This window comes from Rhinatrema bivittatum, chromosome 2 (genome assembly GCF_901001135.1).
Source record: "Rhinatrema bivittatum chromosome 2, aRhiBiv1.1, whole genome shotgun sequence".
NCBI classification, from domain to species: Eukaryota; Metazoa; Chordata; class Amphibia; order Gymnophiona; family Rhinatrematidae; genus Rhinatrema; species Rhinatrema bivittatum.
This window is the reverse complement of record NC_042616.1, coordinates 376,776,296-376,798,654: the sequence shown is the minus strand read 5'-3', so window position 1 is coordinate 376,798,654 and position 22,359 is coordinate 376,776,296. Positions and strand designations below refer to the sequence as shown.

The 22,359-nt window shown below is 47.1% G+C and overlaps 1 protein-coding gene across 5 annotated transcripts in view; it reads right to left on the bottom strand.

Moving 5' to 3' along the window:
• ABITRAM (actin binding transcription modulator) overlaps positions 1-22,359 on the bottom strand; it is a 124,518-nt gene that overhangs the window by 12,464 nt on the left and 89,695 nt on the right. The gene's annotated exons all lie outside the window — the stretch shown is intronic.

Sequence of the window (22,359 nt, the reverse complement as noted above, 5' to 3'; positions counted from 1 at the left end):
TGCCAGCTTCTCGTCCAGCGCAGCAAGAATTGCCTCTCCGATCTCTGCAATGGTGGCAGCCGTTTGAGGGGGAAGTGCTTTGTTGTTCGGGCGCAGCCGCCATTCTTTACCTCTGTCCCTAAAGATTTTTCCTTTCTCCTTCTTTCCTCCTTTCGCTGCCATCAATTGCGGGGAATGTTGCATAAAATGGACGATGGACATGTACTCCGAGCCAATCTAGGTAGAATCGTGAGGGGCTCAGCTGTTATAGCTCCGATTAGGACAGATGAGGGATTGTGGCACCCAGAGCTCAAAGGAAAGCTTCCACCCTAGCTCACCACATCATGTGACCCATCAAGCTTTTTAAAATTATTTTTCATTCTCTCTGCTCCTTCAGGCATGTCCACTCTATTGCAGATCTTAGTATCATCCGCAAATAGACACATTTTACCTTCTATCCCTTCTGCAATGTCACTCACAAAGATATTGAACAGAACCTATCCCAATATTGAACCCTGTAGCACTCCACTTAACACGGTTTTCTCTTCGGAGTACACATCATATCAGTGATTACTGCCATATTACCTCATATCAGCAGCCCACACTTTTTTCCATAACAAAATCTGTAATAATAATTTTGATAAGTAATCGTACAGTTGCAAGGAAACTTTACAAAGGGGGCTCCAAAAGCCAACACATTCTCCCTTAAGAGAAAAACTTGTTTTCTCCATGACTGAATAACTGGGGAAACATCCGAGAATTTGTATTCTTAGTCCTCAAAAAGAAAATCCTTTACACTTAAAATATTTTTGAAACAGAAGATCCCTATCCTGCTCTGCACAAAAGTAAACCAACAGTGTGGCCCTAGATTAAATATCAACTGAGGCCTCAAGAAAAGTAGTCGCCCCTGGACTTATAGGAAGCAATGTATCCATCATTCATTTGGGGAGATAGTAAATCCTAGATAATATAGGTACTTTGGTAATCAAAGATAGATAACACCTCATAAATATTTTTTTAAAAAACAGCTGACAACAGTCTACAGGAAAATTTAGAAGATGCAAATTTCTCAAACTTTGAATGTTCTCCACTAATTCTAAATGACTATTAATTATTAAGCTAACCTTAATAAGGGACATACTAGAGGCTTGTAGTGCTATAAATTGAGGATGAAGGACAGAAACTGTATTCTCAGGCACTTTAATCTTAAGTCATCTAGTTTTTTCTTCCGGTAATGACGTCATCGGCAAGGGAGACCGTAATTTGAGCTCCGGGACCCCCTCCCCCGGTTCTCCCTAATAACCCCTTCTAACCGTGGCGATTTTCAGTTCTTTAGCCCAGACCGGCTTCTTAAAGGTCGGGGCCTCTGGGGACAAGCGCTTCCTGCCTCCGACGGAGCAAGTAGTGGTGACAAAGACGGGGAGGAGAGCGCGCGGCAAAACACTCACAAAATGGCAGACGGCCCGCCGGCCTTCCCACGTTTCTACCACCTCTAACCTGGTGCCCAGACGGCAATTTCTATGAAAAAAGGGCTTCTCACCCTGCCGTGCTGCTGCAAAAAAACCCCGGAGGTGTGAAGGGTGCTCCGGCTGCTGATCGGTGCCGGGAGGTGAGTGTCCCACGTGGTCAAGATGGCGGCCGTCTTCGGGAGCTCTTCCACCTTAAGGTGCTGAAAAGGCTGCCTTTTTGGGCCCTGCAAGGAAGTGAGAGTACCCTAACTCTGTGAACCATTATACCTGCTTTACTTTTCTTTTGGGTGTTGTCCTAGGTGTTTTTCCTCTCTCAGGAAGGATCTGAACTTTGGCGCTGACTCTGGCAGGCTTCCACCAGGTTTTAAAGCTCTATAGAGCAAGGATTTTCTATAACTTCCTGATCAAAATCGATTCTGTTTCTCTTCCACACAATATTCAACTGCTGCTGGGCGGAGTGGCAGCAGCAGCGGTGCACTATTTAGCTTTTCTTCTGCTAACACATTAGCAAGACTTCGTGCATGCCACCTCCCGGGAAAGCTGACAATAGTGCAATTCACTTTAAACTCCTGCACAGAGTACTGGGTACCAGGATGAAATATTGCAGCTCATAAAGGTTCTTAAAGATGCGCAACAGAAACATGTGGTTGGTATGACCCCAGAAGCTAAGGGCCAGGCTGATCAGGCATGAGAAGCTCTGAATTGCCTTCTACACCAACAGGCATCTAAATCTCTCAGGTATTATCAATATCAGCTGTATAAGTATGGAAATCGCACCAGTAAACTGCTGGCACACAGTGCGGACTCGGGATCATGGGAGGGCAATTGTGGGTATCCGAGATCGGCAGGGTCGTCATCGAACGGCCCAAAGTGATATATCTGCTAGGTGTTTTGAATTTTATCACAACTCTATGCGGAAAAGCCTCAGGATCCAATGGCTACCGAGGCATTGTTCCAAACACTTCCGTGGTCGCAGTTGGCTCCAGAACAATTAGGGAAGCTCAATGTTCCCATTAGCGAACAGGAAGTGCATATGGCCATACATAAGTTAAAATTGGGCAAGGCAGTGGGTCAGGATGGCCTGGGTTCTGAGTTTTATAAAATTCTCAAATTTTCGTTGCTGACTCGCCTCCATAAGTTTTACAATGAAATGTTACACCTTAACTCCCTGTCTGCTGCCTTAAACCACTCGGTCATAGTAGTTCTGCCAAAGCCTGTAAAGGACCCGTTGGACGTGGGCTCTTACAGGCCCATATCTTTATTAAACGTTGATATTAAATTGTTGGCAGCTATCTTGGCAGAGCGATTGAGTGGCCTTCTTCCTACTATTATTCATGGAGATCAGAAGGGATTTGTTCGGGGCCGTCAGGGGGTGCACAACGTGAGGAGACTGATTGCATCTCTTAGTTACCACCCAGAAGAGGAGGCAGTGATTCTTAGCCCAGACGCTGAAAAGGCGTTTGACTCCCTTTCGTGGGAATATTTATTTTGGGTGATGCGCCAGTATGGGATCTCGGGGGCATTTCTGCAGTGGCTCGAAATCTTATAAAGTAACCCTAGTGCTAGTATTTTGGTGAATAGAATCCAGACTTCCTCTTTCACTTTACATTGAGGGGTTCGACAGGGGTGTCCTCTTTCCCCATTGCTTTTTTATAATGGCTCTTGATCCTCTAGCTAGTCGACTACGCGGGGATCGTAGGGTGCGTGGTATTAGTCTTAACAACCACCCTCTTAAGTTGGGAATGTTTGCTGATGACATTTTGCTTTTTGTGGGCAAACCTTGCACCAGTATACCGGTAATTATTGATTTGTTCGGCCACTTTCAGAGGGTGGTGGGCCTAAAAATTAATTTTGCAAAGTCAGAAGCCTTAGCTTTGGAACCTCGGCTGCAGCATACTTGGAATGGCCCCTTTCCCTTTAAGTGGGCCGCTGGCAAACTCAAATATCTTGGAATATGGATTCCTAGAGACTTGAGGACCTTATATGAGCTCAATATTCACGCTGTTTTGGATAAGATACAGACACAACTGACTGCTTGGGGCCCCCTGCTGTTGTCATTGTTTGGTCGATATGCATTAATCAAAATGGTAATTGTTCCTAAAGTACTTTATGTCTTAAATATGACCCCCTGCTGGTTGAAAGCAGCGGATATTGCTGCTATTCAAGCATTTTTGTGGAGAGGGAAGAGAGCACGCCTTACATATTCAACGCTCACTTGTCCCAGGGAGCGGGGGGGGATATGGGTTGCCAGATTTTCGGCTTTATAATGCCGCTTGCCAGCTCCGTTTTGTGGGGGAGTGGATTACTGATACTTATCAATATTGTGAGCCTGGTCTCTTGACTCGAATGGCTGCCCCCTGGTCGCCATTGGGTCTTATTCAAACAAGTGAGAGCGTGCGCCGAGCGCTAACTTTTCCCAAAATACTGCTTTATCCCTGTATGCGGGCCTGGCAGTGGCTGCGCTTGCGGGGAGGCAGGACGGGATTAGTCTCCATGTTGATGCCTTTGTTAGGAAATGTGAATTTTGTGCCGGGGAGGGATTGTAGCGCAGTGTTTCAATTTTGGGCTCGTAAGGGTGTAGTCTATGCTTGTCACCTCTATGACCATGATACACATGTATTATTAGATTATGCCGCTTTGAGTGCCACGAATCAGTTACCTAACAAATATTTTTTTGCCTACTTGCAAGTGCGACATTATTTGTCATCTCTGCAGTGGACCTCGGAGATTCGAGCGGCGGAATCAACATTTGCAACTAAGATGTTTGATGCAGCTCTTCTTAAGAACACGATCTCTGGCTGGGCCAAACTAGGACGGTCCATGCAAGTGAATAGTCGTCTAGAGTATTTGGCAGTTAAATGGTCCAACGAACTCAATATGCCCCTTTCTCCTAAGTAATTGGAACAGTGTTTTACGGCATTACATCGACAGGTCAAAGACATTGGACTTCGGGAAGTGCAATTTAAAATATTACACCGTATTTATTGCACTGATGTTCGTTGCTTCCAGATGGGGTATACGGACTCTCCTCTTTGTATGAAATGCAGAGCAGACGAGGGTACACTTCTACACCGGCTTTTTCGATGCCCTACTTTGACTGCTTTTTGGGGATTAGTATCGGATGTCATATTACAATGCACAGATGTCTCGGTACCTGCAACTGGGCAGTTTCTGCTGTCCAGTCCACAGGCCTGCTCTGCTGAGGTTAATCATGCAAAAGACAAATTTAGCAGAGTGGCTGTCCTTTTGGCCTGTCGCACTTTACTCTCCGACTGGGCAGTTCCGGATGTGTCTCAGCCTGGTTCCAAAGACTGGCTTTCACTCTTCAACTTGAACGGCTGGACTGTGTATTGGGCAAATGTAAACCTGATAAAAGATACCATGCGTGTTGGCAAGCCTGTGTTGGTCTGCTGCCAATAACTGTTCAAGAAGGGTTACGAGCTACTGGATATGATTCTGGTTGGATACAACCTGTGGTCGCTGGGGGGGGGGGGGCAGCAGTGGAGGGGGTGGGGGTGAGGGGGGGAGTCGGGGGTGGTATGAATGATATACGGTTTGAATGGTAAAGACTGGTTTTGGGGTGTTGGATGTTCCTGCAGGTATGGCTAGGGGAACTGGCATATGCAAATAATTGGGAGTGAGCCGCGGCTGATGTTCAGTGACTGATACTATGTACTTATCTCTGGTTTGTACTAGTGCCCCTCCCCATCTTTTCCCTGCCCCCCCTGCATACATAGTTTCCAGACTGTCTTAGCTCATATTGCTCTATGTACAGCCCATATTGCTCTATACACAGCCCTTGAGCGAAGTTAATGTACCCTTTGTACCAGTTTGTGCCAAGTCCCGTTACCTCTATATTGGCATCGCCTACGAGCGAAGTTTTCTACTGTTCTTGTTTTCCATTGTTATCTACTGTTCTATGTATAGCCCATGATCAATGTTCTATGTACAGCTCATGAGCAAAGTTTACCGTTCACTGTAAACCGAGGTGATCTGTATCTCATACAGGAACCCCAGTATATAAAACCCAATAAATAAATAAATATACTTTGCTTATACCTGCAGTGCGAGTTTTACTGTTTGTCACTTTTTTCCCAATAATGAAAAATTATTTTGAAAAAAAAAAGTCATCTAGTTTCAATGAAAAAAATACTAATTTGATTTACTGAATAAGTCAAGGTTTTATCAAAATTGGCCATCATCCTCCACATATCAGCTAGGGTAACGTACAGTTGGTTGCAAAACTTTTTAACCCCCTAAAAAAGACAACAGATTTGTGTGGATTACAAATGACATTTACACAGATTGTTCCAGTCACTATGTTTATTGCAAACCTTTTCAAAGTCACAAGTCATTATTTATCTGCATTTTTTGTAAAATAAAATTAAAAACTGAAAAATACTGCTTGCATAAGTACTCAAACCCCTGTGCTGTGGAAGCTCCAAGTTTACACAGATGAAAGATATTGCCCTAACAGTTGGCTTACAATTGGCCTCTAACTGTGAATTATTTAAAAAAAAAAAAGGGGTCAGCTTTTCTGGATAAAAGACCCCCTAATTCCAATATCATTGGTCAGACTGAGAATCTGAAGGAAAGCTGTGGAAATGAAGACCAAAAAGCATGCTAAGAAAATTAACGAAAGTTAGACATGCACAAGATAGGAAAAAGCTACAAAATAATATCCAGGTGCTTGAATATCCCAGTGAGCACTGTTGGATCAATTCTGAAGAAATGGAAGGTGCATCATACCACCCAGATACTGCCTAGACAAGGTCGTCCCTCAAAACCTATTATCAGAGCAAGGAGGAGACTTGCGAGGGAAGCCACAGAGAGGCAAACAATCACTTAGAAGGAGCTACAGAGTTCAGTGGAGGTTCACCAGTCAACCATATCAAGAGCTCTGCACACAACTGACCTGCATGGGAGGGTGGCTAGAAAGAAGCCATTACTGAAGAAAAACCACATCTGGAGTTTGCCAAAAAGAATTAGTGTGACCCAGCTAAAATGTGGGATAAAGTTTTGTGGTCAGATCAGTCAAAAAAATGGAGGATTTTGACCAAAATTCAAAACTTAAAGTATGGGGATGGTAGCATCACATTGTGGGGATGCTTTTCCTCAGTGAAGACTGCGCATCTTGTTAAAATTGAAGGATGAGTGGATGGTGCAACATACAGGGAGATATAGAAAGACAACCTTCTTCAGTCTGCTAAAAAACAAAAACTTGGGAGAAAGTTCACCTTTCAGCAGGACTCTGATCCCAAGCACAAGGCCAAAGCAACACAGGGGTGGTTGAACCACAAAAAGGTGAATGTTCGACAATGATCAAGTCAAAGTCTAGATCTCAGTCCAATCAAGAATCTGTGGCACTATTTGAAAACTGCAGTCCATAAGCATCATCCAACCAACTTGAACAACCTAGAGCAAATCTGCTAGAAAGAATGGGCAAAAATTACTGCCAACAGTGTGTAAAGCTGGTAGAAACTTACCCCATCAGACTTAAAGCTGTTATTGCAGCAAACGGTGGTTCTATCAAGTACTAATCTAAAAGGATGTGAATACTTATGCAAACATTTTTCAGTTTTTAGTTTTATTTTACAGAAAAATTCAGAGAAATAATTATTTGTGACTTTTGAAAATTTACCTTAGGAGCATACTGGTTTGCAATCTGTGTGTCATTTGTAATCAACACAAATCTGACTTTTTAGGGGGTTGAATACTAAGTCACTATATGTAGGCCTTTCCATTCCTGGAAATATTCCAGTATCTACAGAGATGACAGACAGAAGGAGAACTTCTTGAGTTCTGAACGGGAAACCACCAGGTCTAAATGCTGAGATATTACATCAGAAATCTTCTGTATCACTTCCCTGCAGCATATGGATTTGGAATCAACTGGATTAACAGGAGTAAGCAATAACAAAGTCACATCAGCAATCTGACCTGTTGTCCAGGTGTCTCCTGCCACCTCAGTGTTGCACTCGCTGCCGCGGGACAGGCCCGCGAGCAGCTCACTCACCCTTACCCAACGCCAGCCCTGCTGCTGCCGCCGCTGTTGGCCACTCCCGTGTGGCCCAGATTTTCTGGTGCTGCCTGCCGCTGCTATCAGTGGTGTACCAGCCCTGGTTCCTTGTGCGGCCGGGGAGCTGGTGCCGACCCTGCCTCCCTGCGCGGCAGGGGAACTACCCGCTGTTTGTTTTCCTCTTGGCTGGGAAACCGCCACTGTCACTGCCCTTCGTGGCCTGCAGTGCCGCTGCTGATGTCTCCTCTTCGTGGCAGGGACACTGCCAGCGATGCTGTCTACTCTCTGCCTGTCCAAGGCTCCTGCATAGGTGCGCGCTTCTTCTCAATATTTAAAGGGCCAGCGATGGGAAAAGCCCCGTGGCCCCAATGGATGTCATCAGCCTGTGCCATCTTCAGCCCTATATAAGGGCTCGCTTCCACTTCCTTGGGGCCTTCGCATTGGATCTTCATGGTTGTCCATGGCCTCTTCATCCGACAAGGTCTTCCATGCTCTGCTCCTGTCCAGATGGTTCTGTGTTCTTCGTTAGATGTTCCTGGTCTCCGTGGATGTTCCTGTTCTTTGTCAGAGCTCCTTTGTTGCCTGTCTGGTGTTCTTGATGTTCTGTGTTCCTGATGTTCCAGTCCTGGTCCTGATGTTTTGGTCTCCGGCTCTTCATCCTGCTTCCAGGTTCCTTCTTGTCCACCTGTCGTGGTCCATGACCAGCCTATGGGGGGGCTGTGTAGGGCACTTCGTGGCACAAGGCCTGTCTTCATATCTGCAGCGCAAGTCTCCAAAAGGCCCTTGCTTTTAATGCATAGTCTGTTCCTGAATCAGAGTTCTGAATCCTGAGTCTTGAATCCTGTTCCTGGTCTTCGGAGTTCCTTGTTTCTGCTTCCGTCAATGCCCCAGACTCAAGCCAGAGCCTGCTCCGCTTCAGCGTGGTCCGTAACCAGTCACGGCAGCTGTGTAGGGCACGCCTTGGTGCAGGCTTCTCCTGAATCTTCGTCATGTTACCAGCTTCAAGTCTTCATCTTCTCACCTGGAGTCTGCTTTGCTTCCGGCATGGGCCGCAACCAGCCACAGGCAGCTGTGTAGGGCGTGCTGCGGTGCAGTACTCACCCCTGTACTAGTGCCTGAATCTGAGTCTTCCAAGTTCCTCAAGTCTTCATCTGAGTCTTCCAAGTTTCTCAGTTCCATGTCTCATCATGTTCCTGCCCTCAGCCTCCGTCTGGCCTCATGCATTCGTCGTTCCCAAGCAGTGGGTCCGGAAGGGCTACGAGGTGGCCGAAGGGCTACTCTTGAGACCAGCATTGCATTGCTGGGTCTCACCTGTGCGTGTAGGTTCAGCGGAGGTCTGAGCCTGCCTCGTTCCAGTTCCTATGGTGTTTCACATCTTGATCCTGATCCAGCCTTGTTCCAGCTCCAGCCTGTGCCTGGACACTCACACCTCCCACAGTGTGTGCCTTGGGGCTCCTCCCTGAGCCACGCCGAGGTCCAAGGGCTCATATCCCCCCAGAGCAAGCGACTACACCCCCACGATCGCAACATTCAGCCTCAGAAAAGCCCTTAAAACAGAGGCTCGATACTCAAATTGCACCTGCATAAGTCCAATGTCCACTGAACATGATCATCCACTGGATTCTGAACCATAATAGGGGCAGGAGAAGAAGTCAGTGGTTTGATCTTTCTTTTCTTCCCCATTTGATCCTAGGGTCTTGCTCTCCTGGCACGTGTCTTCGGCTGCGCCCCACAGGGCCGGTATTTAAATAGATGCTAGGGTTAAAGACATCACCACTCGACTCAATGGGGGAAGGGAGAATCAGCTGAGCTCAATGTCAAGTGTCCAAATCTGAAGGGAGCACTGCATGCATCACTCCTCAAATGGCATAGCAAACTCAGCACTACTCCCAAGTCCTCCTTGGCTTCTCTCCCACTGCATGCCAGAAGGCCAGCGTTTAAATGGATGTTAGGTACGGTTTGATAACATCACTGCTATTCCCAAGTCCTCCTTGGTTTCTCTCCCCAGAAGGAGAGTAAAGTTAATTCACATTTCTGGGGCTTGTGTTATCCCATGGTGGTATGCCAATGTGGTTCTGGACCTCAAGTGAACCCCAACTATTTTTAAATGATCGGTGGTGAAGACAGAAATAAAGAGAGGCAGCATTTTGTAGGACAGATAAGCATGGGCAGAGGGGGGGGGGCCTTGTAGGGTAGGTGTGGTGGTTGATTAAGTGAGTGGGTTAGAAGGGTAGGTAGGTGGATTTTAAGTAGGTGGTAGGGTAAGTAGGCAAAAGCTTTCTGGCTCACAGTTCCTGGGCTGGACCAGACAGCTTCCAATTTTTTGAAGTTAAAAAATATCTGAGTTAGTGCAATCTCTTAACTTCGCTAATTTTAGGGTATCTGGTCAATTTAAAAACATGCAGTAAGCTTAGAAAGCTTTTACTCATGTTCATCTTAACTCCTGATGAATTTGCATTCCATTTGCTTACTGCATGAAGAGTTAAACTTTTTAGAGCATGAATAAAGAAAATATGCTTTTCATCTTTTATTACATTTGAGCTCTTAAGATGCCATAAGCTATAAATACTGCTGAAGCACCAAAAGTACCTATATAAAGCCCAAAACTGATCTGAATGTGACATCTAGTGGACAACTAGAGGACAGCACTTGGAAGTAATTCTGGGCATGAAAGCAGAATATCTGAAGCAGAAAAATAACAAACCACACAAATACCGTTTGAAGAAAGGTCAACTCCTTTATTCAAACCAGTACTGGTATTTTTAAACAGGGCTTCTTAATGTAAGCTGCATACTGAGTTTGTAGAGGTAGTAACTGTTACATACCCAAATGTAATATGATTTAGGCTCGTTGGAAATTTTAATCTGCCAAATGTAGACTGGAGAATCCTTCTGCGGATCTACGAGAAGTAGAGAGATAGTGGATGCCCTTCAAGAGGCTCTGCTCAAACAAATGGTAATAGAACCCATGAGGGAGTGTGTGATACTTGACCTGGTGCTCAACTGAGCACCAGTGATATTGAAACGGTATGGTTTGATATCGTGAACAGGATACAAAGAAGTCACACAATGTTGAGATTACTTACCTGATAATCTCCTTTTCCTTAGTGTAGACAGATGGACTCAGAACGAATGAGTATAGTATCCGCGTGCTAGCAGTTGGAGATGGATCTGACGTCAGCACGGGTGTATATATACCCCCACAGGAAGCGTAGCAACTTAGTAATCTTCCTTGCAAAAGCTGTTATGGATGTGTGTACTGACGCTCAGTGAAAAGTGAAACAGGATTCCCCTGACCAATTGATAGTAGCTGGAGACCGCCAGCATTCCCAACCGGAAGGCGTTGACACCTGGTAGAGTGTACGCTCTTATGGAAACAGATGACATACATGGCTTACCTTGAATCGGTGAAACCCATGTACACAGGCAGCTGGGCGGGATGCTGAGTCCATCTATCTACACTAAGGAAAAGGAGATTATCAGGTAAGTAATCTCAACATTTCCTGGCGTGTAGCCAGATGGACTCAGAACGAATGGGATGTACAAAAGCTTTACTCCCAGCCTGGGCGGGAGGCTGCCTGAGGACCATGTAGTACCGCCCTCGCAAATGCTGAGTCCTCCCTGGCCTGGACATCCAGACGGTAGAATCTGGAGAAGGTATGGAGGGAGGACCATGTCGCCGCTTTACATATTTCTGCAGGCGACAGCATCCTGGATTCCGCCCAGGATGCCGCTTGTGCTCTGGTAGAATGAGCCTTGACTTGTAGAGGCAGAGACTTCCCAGCCTCCAAGAAAGCTGCTCTGATAACTTCTTTAATCCAGCGGGCGATGGTGGGCCGAGAGGCCGCTTCCCCTTGTCGTTTCCCGCTGTGCAGGACGAACAGATGGTCTGTCTTTCGTAGTTCTTGTGTCACTTCCAGATATCTAGGCAGCAGTCTGCCTATGTCGAGATGGCGTAGCAAACGCCCTTCTTCAGATTTCTTCAAACCTGCCATGGTAGGCAAGGATATAGTCTGATTAAGGTGAAACTGTGAAACCACTTTAGGTAAAAAGGAGGGAACCGTGCGAAGATGGATAGCCTCTGGAGTGATTCTCAGAAAGGGATCACGGCAGGACAGTGCCTGTAGCTCTGAGATGCGGCGTGCTGAACATACAGCCAGCAAGAACACCATCTTCAAAGTGAGAGACCGGAGAGACAGGCCCCGAAGGGGTGTGAAGGTGGATCCTGCGAGGAAATCCAAAACAAGGTTGAGGTTCCACAGAGGAACAGGCCACTTCAGTGGCAGACTGATATGCTTGACTCCTTTCAGGAAGCGAGAAACATCTGGGTGCTTGGCGATGGTCTTGCCATCCCTCCTGGGGCCGTAGCAAGACAGCGCAGCCTCCTGGACTTTGATGGAGCTGAGGGAGAGACCCTTCTGAAGTCCATCTTGCAGGAAATCCAACACAATAGGTATTGTGGTCGCATGAGTATTGGCGCCATGAGTGTCGCACCATGCTTCAAATACTCTCCAGATCCTTACGTAGGTGAGGGAAGTGGAAAACTTACGTGCTCGGAGAAGAGAATCTATCACGGGCTCCGAGTAACCTCTTTTCTTCAGTCTAGCCCTCTCAATGGCCAGACCGTAAGAGAGAATTGAGCTGGATCCTCGTGGAGGATGGGACCTTGACGTAGGTGGTCCCGGAGAGGAGGCAGGGGAAGAGGCTCCCCTGCCAGTAGTCTTCTCATGTCCGCGTACCAGGGTCTTCTTGGCCAGTCTGGTGCCACTAGAAGAACTAGGCCCCGGTGTTTCTGAATCTTGTGGATGATGGCGCCCAGCAGAGGCCACGGAGGAAAGGCATATAGCAGAGTCCCTGGAGGCCATATCTGAACCAGGGCATCGATTCCGTGTGAGAACGGGTTGCGCTTGCGGCTGAAGTATCTGGGTACTTCAGCATTGGACTTGTCCGCCAGTAAATCCATGTCCGGAATCCCCCAGTGATCCACAATCATCTGGAAGGCTGTGGGTGACAGCTGCCACTCTCCCGGATTTAGGCTTTCTCTGCTGAGGAAGTCTGCCGTGGTGTTGTCCTTCCCGGCAATGTGGACGGCGGAGATGTCCTGAAGATTCGCCTCTGCCCAAGCCATCAGTGGGGCGATCTCCAGAGATACCTGCCGGCTTCTGGTTCCGCCCTGACGGTTGATGTATGCCACTGTGGTGGCGTTGTCGGACATCACTCTGACTGCTCTGTTCTTCAGTCTGTGAGCAAATCGAAGACATGCCAATCGAACTGCCCGAGCCTCTAGGTGGTTGATGTTCCACGCTGACTCTTCTCTGTTCCACCGCCCTTGTGTGGTAAGTCCTTCGCAGTGTGCACCCCAGCCGCTCAGGCTGGCATCTGTGGTGAGCAGAGTCCACGTGGGAGAGGACATCTTCGACCCTCTGGCAGGCAGAGGTAGGTGCGTGGAATAGTTCCGTAAACGGGGACTCCAGCAAGAGAGCAGGGAGTGTTGTAGAGGTCTCATATGGGCCCTTGCCCAAGGTACCACTTCCAGGGTGGATGCCATGAGACCGAGAACCTGCAGATAATCCCAAGCTATGGACCGACTGGCTCCCATCAAGTACTGGATACGCGTCTGGAGTTTTAACCTTCTCTTGGTAGTGAGACTGACAGTGTCTGCCTGGGTGTCGAACTGTACTCCCAGGTATTCCAGTGACTGGGAAGGCTGAAGGCAACTCTTGCTGAGGTTGATCACCCAGCCCAAGCTTTCCAGAAGGGCGATCACTGTCGGTTGTCCGATGGCTCTCCTCTCGTGATTTCGCCCTGATCAGCCAATCGTCTAGGTAGGGATGGACCAGAATTCCTTCCCGCCTGAGCGCTGCTGCTACCACGACGACCACCTTGGTGAAGGTCCGCGGTGACGTGGCCAACCCGAAGGGCAGAGCCCGGAATTGGAAGTGGCGTCCTAGAACCTTGAAGCGTAGGTAGCGCTGATGATCCGGATGGATCGGGATATGCAGGTAGGCTTCAGACAAGTCTAATGCCGTGAGGAATTCTCCTGGCTGTACTGCATTCTTGACGGAGCGCAGAGTTTCCATGCGAAACCTCGGGACCCGTAAGTATCGATTGGCTGACTTGAGGTCCAGCACAGGCCGAAAGGTGCCCCCTTTCTTGGGTACCATGAAATAAATGGAATAGTGTCCAGAATTCACTTCCCAGGCAGGTACTGGGATGATGGCTTTCAAGGACAGGAGCCTCGCCAAGGTAGCTTCCAATGCCGCCTTCTTGTGTATGGGACATGAAGATTCCACAAACTTGTCCGGAGGGAGATGATCAAAGTCCAGATAATACCCCTCTCGGATGATGGCGAGGACCCCCTGGTCCGACGTAATCTCGACCCATCTGGGGTAGAAGAGGGTTAACCTGCCCCCTATGGCTCCGTCCCCCCGATGAATCGGCGGAATTTCATTGGGAGGCGCGGCCGGGACCTGAGCCCGGGCCTGCTCCCCTCTTGCGCTGCTTGGTCCGAAAGGACTGATTCCTGGCCTGAGGACACGGCGCCTGGTAGCGACTCCTGTAAGGAATGAAGCGCTGTGAACTCCTGCCCCTGGAGGGCCTTGGAAAGGCGCGCTGGCTCCTTCTGAACCGATCTTCCGGCAATCTAGGCACTGGAGAGGCGCCCCATGTACTGGCCAGTTTATCCAGGTCGCTGCCAAATAGGAAAGAGCCCTTAAAGGGCAATCTGGTGAGGCGTGTCTTCGAAGGCGCATCAGCTGACCATTTCCTGATCCAGAGCTGCCTCCTGGCGGCTACGGAGGATGAGATCCCCTTGGCTGTTGTTCGGACTAGATCTGATGCAGCATCCATGAGGAACGAGAGAGTGGACTCCATGTCAGCTGCTGGAGCGTTGTTCCTGACCTGAGACAAACAGGCACGCGTCACCACTGTGCAGCAGGTTGCAATCCGCAAAGAGAGAGCTGCCACCTCAAAGGTCTGTTTCAGAATGGCGTCCAGTCGCCGGTCATGAGGCTCCTTGAGGGCCGTCCCCCCTTCAACTGGAATGGTAGTGCGCTTGACCACAGCGCTAATCAAGGCGTCCACCTGAGGGCACGCCAGCAGGTCCTGGATAGCCGGTGCCAATGGGTACATGCCCGTCAGGGCCCGGCCCCCTTTGAAGGAAGCCGCTGGTGCCGCCCATTCTAAATTTATCAGTTGTTGTGCTGCTTGCAAGAATGGAAAATGGCGGGCTGTAGGACGAAGACCTTCCAGCAGGGGGTTCTGTGCAGAGGGTACCGTAGCGCTAGGACCTGTAATATCCAACTCCGCCAGACACAGACACCAGGTCGGAGAGATCCTCCTTAGGGAAGAACCGCCTCATGGTTCTGTATGGCTCAATCCCTGCGGGAAGTTCCCCCTCGTCCGGGAGTTCGGACTCATCCGGTGAAAACTCCTAGTCTGATTGATCTGGGCTGTCCAGCGGCGGGAGGTCCCGCTCACGATAAGGGCGTGAGGGTCCAGGAACAGGATCCGCAGGAGCCGCCACCGCAGCAGCCGCCACAGCAGCCGCCGCAGTCGCAGCCACCGCAGGAACCGCAGAAACAACAGGAACAGCAGGAACCACAGGGCCTGGACGGGAAGCCGTTTGCATCTGTACAAAGGCATGAATCCCCTTAAAGAGATCCACCCAGGAAATTGAAGCAGCCTCTAATCGCCGGGGTACAAGATCCCCCGGGATTCCCGATTGGTCGAGACTGCCCGCTAAATCCGGGGTAGCCCCTGGGGAACTGTCAGCAAATCACGGCTGAGACTGGTCCTGGCCCGAGGGTCCCACAGCCTCCTCACATTGGGCACATAGGGAGTCTGGCTCTTCACTGTGCGTGGCTCGAAGCTGGCATGCAGAGCAGAGGCCGAGGGCTTTAATGCCGGAGGCAGGCGGCGCCCCCGCTGAAGACGCTGAGGCGTTCTGTTCCATTGAAAAGTATGCGCTGAATGAAAAGCAGCCACAATATACGCTTAAGAGAACAGGCGCACAATAGTAATATGCGGCAGCAATATGCGCTTAATACAACAGGCGCTTAATAATATGCGGCAGCAATATGCGCGTAATACAACAGGCGCTCAATAATATGCGGCAGCAATATGCGCCTAATACAACAGGCGCTTAAGAACGCACTAGTGCATGAACTCCGTTATATAAAAGCCTTTAAAATAAAATAAATAAATAAATGATATGCAATACGCTCTCAGCAATAGGCGGTCATGAATACACTCTCAATTGTATGTAATATGCTCTCAGCTATAAGCGGTTAGCAATACCTGCTCAATGGCATTCAATATGCTCCCAGCTATAAGCGGTTAGCAAAACACGCTCAATGGCATTCAATAGGCTCTCAGCAATAAGCGGTTAGCAATACACGCTCAATGGCATTCAATAGGCTCTCAGCAATATGCGGTTAGCAATACACGCTGAGTGGTATGCAATATGCTCTCAGTAATAAGGCAATATACGCACAAGGAGGAATAGAGCTGCGCCTATTACGGGCCCACAAAATGGTGCCCTCCACGGCGTGCCACGCCGCCGATCCTCTGTTCCTCGAAGACCAGAAATAAGAGATGTACGCCTTACCTGATCCTCGGCGCTTCCCGGCTGGAACCCGGGCGGTCTCCGGCTGCGGGGGGAGAGGGCAAGTACCTTCACCGCCGCGTTTGAGGATATGCACCCGCTGCCTCGTCCACGCCGGGACCGAGGCGCCTCGTATGCCTCATCCGAACCTCGCCCGGGGGCTATGTCCCTGCCGCGATTCGGCCACCGGACCGAGGACTTAAACCTCCGGGAGATCACGGAAATCAGCCTGGGAAACTCTACTGGGGGAGGGACCTTAGGGTATCATCGCAGGAGTGCGGGGCTCGATGGTTGTAGTTGAAAGAAAGTAGAAAGTAGATTTGGAAAACACGCTCAGCGAGCGTGCAGGCTCTCCAAACTGCTTTGGAGACGGAAATTACTAAGTTGCTACGCTTCCTGTGGGGGTATATATACACCCGTGCTGACGTCAGATCCGTCTCCAACTGCTAGCACGCGGATACTATACCCATTCGTTCTGAGTCCATCTGGCTACACGCCAGGAAAAGACCCACGTTTTGAATTTCAAAAACATGAACTTTGTCAAAATGGGGACGTACCTGGAGAAAAAAACTGGGGAAAAATGGAGGTGGAACAACAGTGGGCCAAATTAAAAGAAATTACAAAGACAACAATTCTATATGTTATAAAAGTAAACAAAAGTAAAAGGAATAAGAAACTGATCTGGTTCTCAAAGAAGGATGAACAAATAAAAGCAAAACGAACAGTGTTCAAGAAGTATAAAGGATTCCAAAAGGAGAAAGACAGAGAAGAATACCTGGTGAAACTGAGGGAGCTGAAGAAAGAAATCAGAAAAGCAAAAGGTCAAGCAGAAGGAAGGAGTGCCAAAGAGAAAAAGTGAAGTGATCAAACATTTTTCAGATAGAGAAAGAAGGTGGTATAGTGAAACTGAAAAGCGACAAGGAGCAATGTGTGGAGAGAGATAAATGTCAGAAATATTAAACAAATATTTCACTTTGGTGATCATTAAAGAAGACCCTGAAGGAGGAACATTGATGGTTGACAAGAACTTAGATATGGGTGGAACAGACGAAACTCTGTTCTCAGAAGCGTGTGGAGTAGAGGAGTGGCTTAGTGGTTAGAGCAGTGGGCTGTGAACTTGGGCAGTCAAGTTTCAAATCCCGCTGTTACACCTTGTGACTTTGGGCAAGTTACTTCACCCTCCATTGTCTCAGGAAAAAGATCATGAGCTCTCTGAATGCAATCTACTTTGAAGTGCCTGAAAAAGTTCATTTTAAATCATAAATAATAATAAATAATAGAATGTATGGGAAGAGTTAGGAAAGCTGAATTTGGACAAGGCCATGGGGCAGGATGAGGTACATCCCAGGATACTGAGGGAGCTCAGAAATGGAATGGTGGGTCTGCTGAAGGACCTGTTCAATAGATCCCTGGAAACGGGAGTAGTGCCGCGAGATTAGAGAACAGCATTGGTTGTTCCACTTCACAAGAGTGGGGGCAGAGAGGAAACTACAGACTGATTAGCCTCACTCGATGGTGGGAAAATTAATGGGGACTCTACTGAAAAAAAGGATAATGAATTGTCCTCAATCTGGTAGGATGCTGGACCTAAGGCAGTATAGATTCACCAGAGGAAGGTCCTGTTAGACAAATCTGATTGATTTTTTTTTTTCTTGATTCGGTGACTAGAGAATTGGATCGTGGAAGAGTACTAGATGTGATTTACTTGGATTTCAGCAAAGCTTTTGATACAGTCCAGCACAGAAGATTAGTGACCAAAATGAGAAGCTTGGGAGAGGGCACCAAGTTAGTGGCATGTATTGCAAACTGGTTGACTGACAGGAGACAGTGTATAATGGTAAATGGAATCTATTCTGAAGAAAGAACGGTGTTAAAAGGAGTATCACAAGGATCGGTTTTGGGACCGGTTCTGTTCAATATCTTTGTCAAAGACATTGCAAAAGGGATAGAAGGTAAAGTTTGTCTATTTGCAGATGATACTAAGATCTGCAACAAAGTGGACATACCTGAAGGAGTAGAGAGAATGAAAAGTGATTTAAGAAAGCTTGAAGATTGGTCAAGGATTTGGGAGCTGGGATTCAATGCCAAGAAGTGTAGGAGTCATGCATCTGGGGTGCAGTAATTCAAAAGAACTGTATGTTATGGGGTGGGGTGAAAGACTAATATGCACAGACTAAGAGATGGTCCTTAGGGTGATAGTGTCTGCTGATCTGAAGGTAGCGAGGCAATGTGACAAGGCGATAGCCAAAGCCAGAAGAATGTTGGGATGCATAGAGAAAGGAATAACCAGTAAGAAAAAGGAGGTAGTGATGTCCTTGAACAGGTCCATGGTGAGGCCTCTCCTGGAGTACTGTGTTCAGTACTCCAGGAGAGGCCTAAAAAAGATAGAGACAGGATGGAGGCAGTCCAAAGAAGGGCTGTCAAAATGGCTGTGGGTCTATAACTGAAGACTTATGAGGAAAGGCTGAAGGATCTAAGTATGTATACCCTGGAAGAGAGGAGGTGCAGGGGGTATATAGGCCTTCAGTAACAATACGCAAACTTTGAACCCTTTTCATTGGAAAGGAAACAATAGAACTAGAGATCATGAATTGAAAATCCAGATGAGGAAGACTCAGAACCAACATAGGGAACTATATTTTCACGAAGATGGTGGTGGATGCCTGGATTGCCTTCCGAAAGAGGTGGTGAGGACAAAACCTCAAAAGGGCATGAGATAAACACTGTGGATCCCTAAAGGCTTTAGGATGATAATGAAGAAAAGGGTGCATGGGGGAAGCCTGCATGGAATGGCAGTTAATACCCTTAATCAGAAAGCATGGGGGGATTACTACCCTTAACCAATAAGCCTTGACAATTTTTTTTTGTTGTAATTATCTGTTTATTACAAAACCAATGCAGAATACATATATACAACTATCGTTGAACCCATGCACTTAAAAAGTGCATCCTGAAACTTCAAAACATAACAGTACAGAAGATCTTGATGCATGCACCATTGCGGAACATGAAAAATACAGAAATGGGCAACAGCACCTTTAATATGGTACTTCATTACTTATAACCACGGTTATGTATAACACCCCCTCCCCCATTCCTACCCTTCTCTTCCCCTCCCCCCTTTAGATATTACTCAACCGATATTGGAAGCAGTCCATTGTTGAGACATGCCAAGTTTTATGGAATTTTGCCAATGAATCCCTCCTCAAGGCAGTCAAGTACTCCATATAATATATCCACTTCAGTCGCTGAAGTATAGCAGAAAAAGGAGGCGCTCTGTGTTTCTTCCAATGTTTAGCAATTTCACCATGGACCGCATGAGCGAGTGCTCTGATAAAATTTCTGTGTTCAATGGACACATTGGCCTCTGGAACGTGCAATAAAACCTCCTTTGGACTGAAATGTTCGGGCGCAGGTAACAAGTCTTGAAGCCATTTCTCTGCCTGAGCCCATAATAGTTTAATAGCTGGACATGTCCACCACATATAATAAAAGCCACCTTCTTGACCACAGTTCCTCCAGCATAAGGAGTCCCTGTGTAATCTTCTTCAACTTATATGGGTAAGGTACCATCAGAACAACATTTTGTAACTATTTTCTACCATTGGTGCAACTACAGAGCTGCGACTTATCGCCATAAAACATACATCCCATTTCCCCTCCGAGAGCAGCGCCCCCATATCTTTTTCCCATGCTTGAATATGACTCAAGGCATGTGTCACGGCCCCATTAAGGATAGTATATATTTTAGATATGACCCCTTTCACCACGTGAGCTTTGTCACAATAACCTTCCATAAGTGTCTTCCCTTTAAGCATATCCAAGCGTACATCTTTGGAAAGCAAAAAATGGTGCAATTGCATATATGCAAACTGATCGGATATACGTAACTGATATGTAGTTCGCACCTCTGCAAATGATTTCACCCCCTGATCAAGCCAAAATTGGCCAAGTGTAAAGTAACCACTTCTTAACCAATTCTTGAAACACTTTCTCCACTCATCCCGCTGGGAAAGCCTCATATCCCCGAATCCTAGTGGAGTACAAGTATCTACGGTCTCCCACTAATTGTTTCCTCCAGCGCTGCCACAGGGTCAGCGTATTGGCCGTGCACGGGGAAATGTGACCTAAATCAATTGGATGGTTGTCCCCACCCCAAAACAAGTCATCATTCGAAATACGGGAAACAAGATCTCTTTCCAACTGTACCCATTGTTTGACCTCCTTATGATTATGGAAATCTACAACTGCCCGTAATTGGGAGGCTACGTAATATTTTAAAAGACTGGGAACCCCCAAACCTCCAGCCGCTTTGTTCTGCTATAGCACCACCCGTGCCACCCGCGGAGGTCTCTTCTTCCAGATAAAGGAGAAAACCTTAACCTGTAACCCTCTTAAGTATTGAGTGGGCACTATGCATGGTAAAGTCTGGAATAAATAGGCTATCCGCGGGAGGAATATCATTTTAATGGCCGCAATTCTGCCTAACCATGTGAGTGTCAACCTGTCCCAAGCCTGCAACTCCCGCTCCAACCGTTTAAACAGCAGGAGATAATTTAAATTAAACATTTCTTTATATTCTGAACTGATCAGCACCCCTAAATATTTTACAGTTTGCTTCGCCCACTGAAAAGGAAATTTCAGTTTCAATTGTGAAATCAAGTTGGGCAGTAGAAAAATCAGCAAGATCTCAGATTTTTCTTTATTGACTTTGAAGCCAGACACTTTTCCAAAGGCCTCCAGTTGCGGTATTAGACCCTGCAGAGAACATTCAGGATCCACTAAGGTGAATAACACGTAGTCAGCATATAAGGCTATCTAATAAATTTTATCTCTTATAGTGATCTCCTGGATATCTTCAGCAGTTCTGATTTTCTCTGCCAGGGGTTCTAAGCAGAGCACAAACAATAAAGGTGATAGAGGGCACCCTTGGCACGTGCCCCGCTGTACCTCAAAATTAGCCGAGTAGCCCCCATTAACTTTTAAGCAGGCAGCCGGTTTTCTATATAATTCTTGGACCCAGTTTAAAAATCCCCCTCCTAGCCCAACCTTCTGCATTACATGGAACAAAAAAGGCCAATGGACCCGGTCAAAAGCCTTTTCGGCATCTACACCAAAAAGTACTGATGGGATAGTGTTCACATTAGCATAGTGGATTATATTTACTACCTTTCTTATATTAACCCCAGCCATTTGTCCTCGCATAAAGCCCGCCTGATCATCATGAAATAATAGTGGGATTACCAATTTCAATCTATTTGCCAATATTTTCGCCAACAGCTTCACATCAATATTAATAAGCGATATGGGTCAATAAGAACTACATAACAGTAGATCCTTCCCTGGCTTCAATAATATTGTAATACCAGCCACATTTGCCGCAGGCAATATGTGACCCCCTGTACCTAAGCTGTTAAACATATTAACCAGGGGGCCCACCAACTCTTCCTTAAACTTTTTATAGAAAAAAAGGAGTGTACCCATCGATTCCTGGTGCTTTTCCAGGTTTCAGCTCTGATATAGCGGCTAAAACCTCTGCAGAGGTTATAGGTTGACTAACTCCCTCCGACAATGAGCCCTCTAAGCATGGGAGCGGAATCTCTTCCAGATACTTCAAAATTTCAGCCTCAGAGGCGCTATCTTCCCTCGAATACAGTGCAACAAAAAACTGATTAAACTGGGCTCCTATCCTCTCCCCCTCGGTTACTACAGTCCCATCGCTTGCTTGGATTTTAGTAATTTGAGATTGGGCCATTCGGGTTTTCAAAGTGTGAGCCAAAAGCTTCCCCGCTCGATTGCCATGTTCATAATAAGTTTGTCTAGCAAGGATTAATTGGTAGGCCCTCTCACCTGCTTCTAACTGTTGTAGCTGATATCTAATATCCCCCAATTCCGTCAAGAGGCTTCTAGTAGGCGTTTGTTTATGGGCTTTTTCCGCCTTTGCCAACCTGTCCTGCAGAATGAGGCTTTGTCTTAGCTTTTCTTTCTTTTTGTGAGATGCCAGGGCTATACATTTTCCCCAAAGGAAGGCTTTAAGGCAATCCCACAACACCACTGGCGTAATTCTGTCAGTATCATTAGTGATTAAGTACTCCCGAATTCTGAAGACAGCCAACACTGAGCCCCAAATGTTTACAGTTCTGGGATACTGATACGCTGACTTTGGGGATAAAACTTCTACGGCCAAGTCCAAAAGCAAAGCACGCTCAAAGCATCATTGCTGAATTATTAGGAAGGCTGCTCACCATGTAAAAAATGTTGCAGTAATTTTATTATGGGTTTGACAGT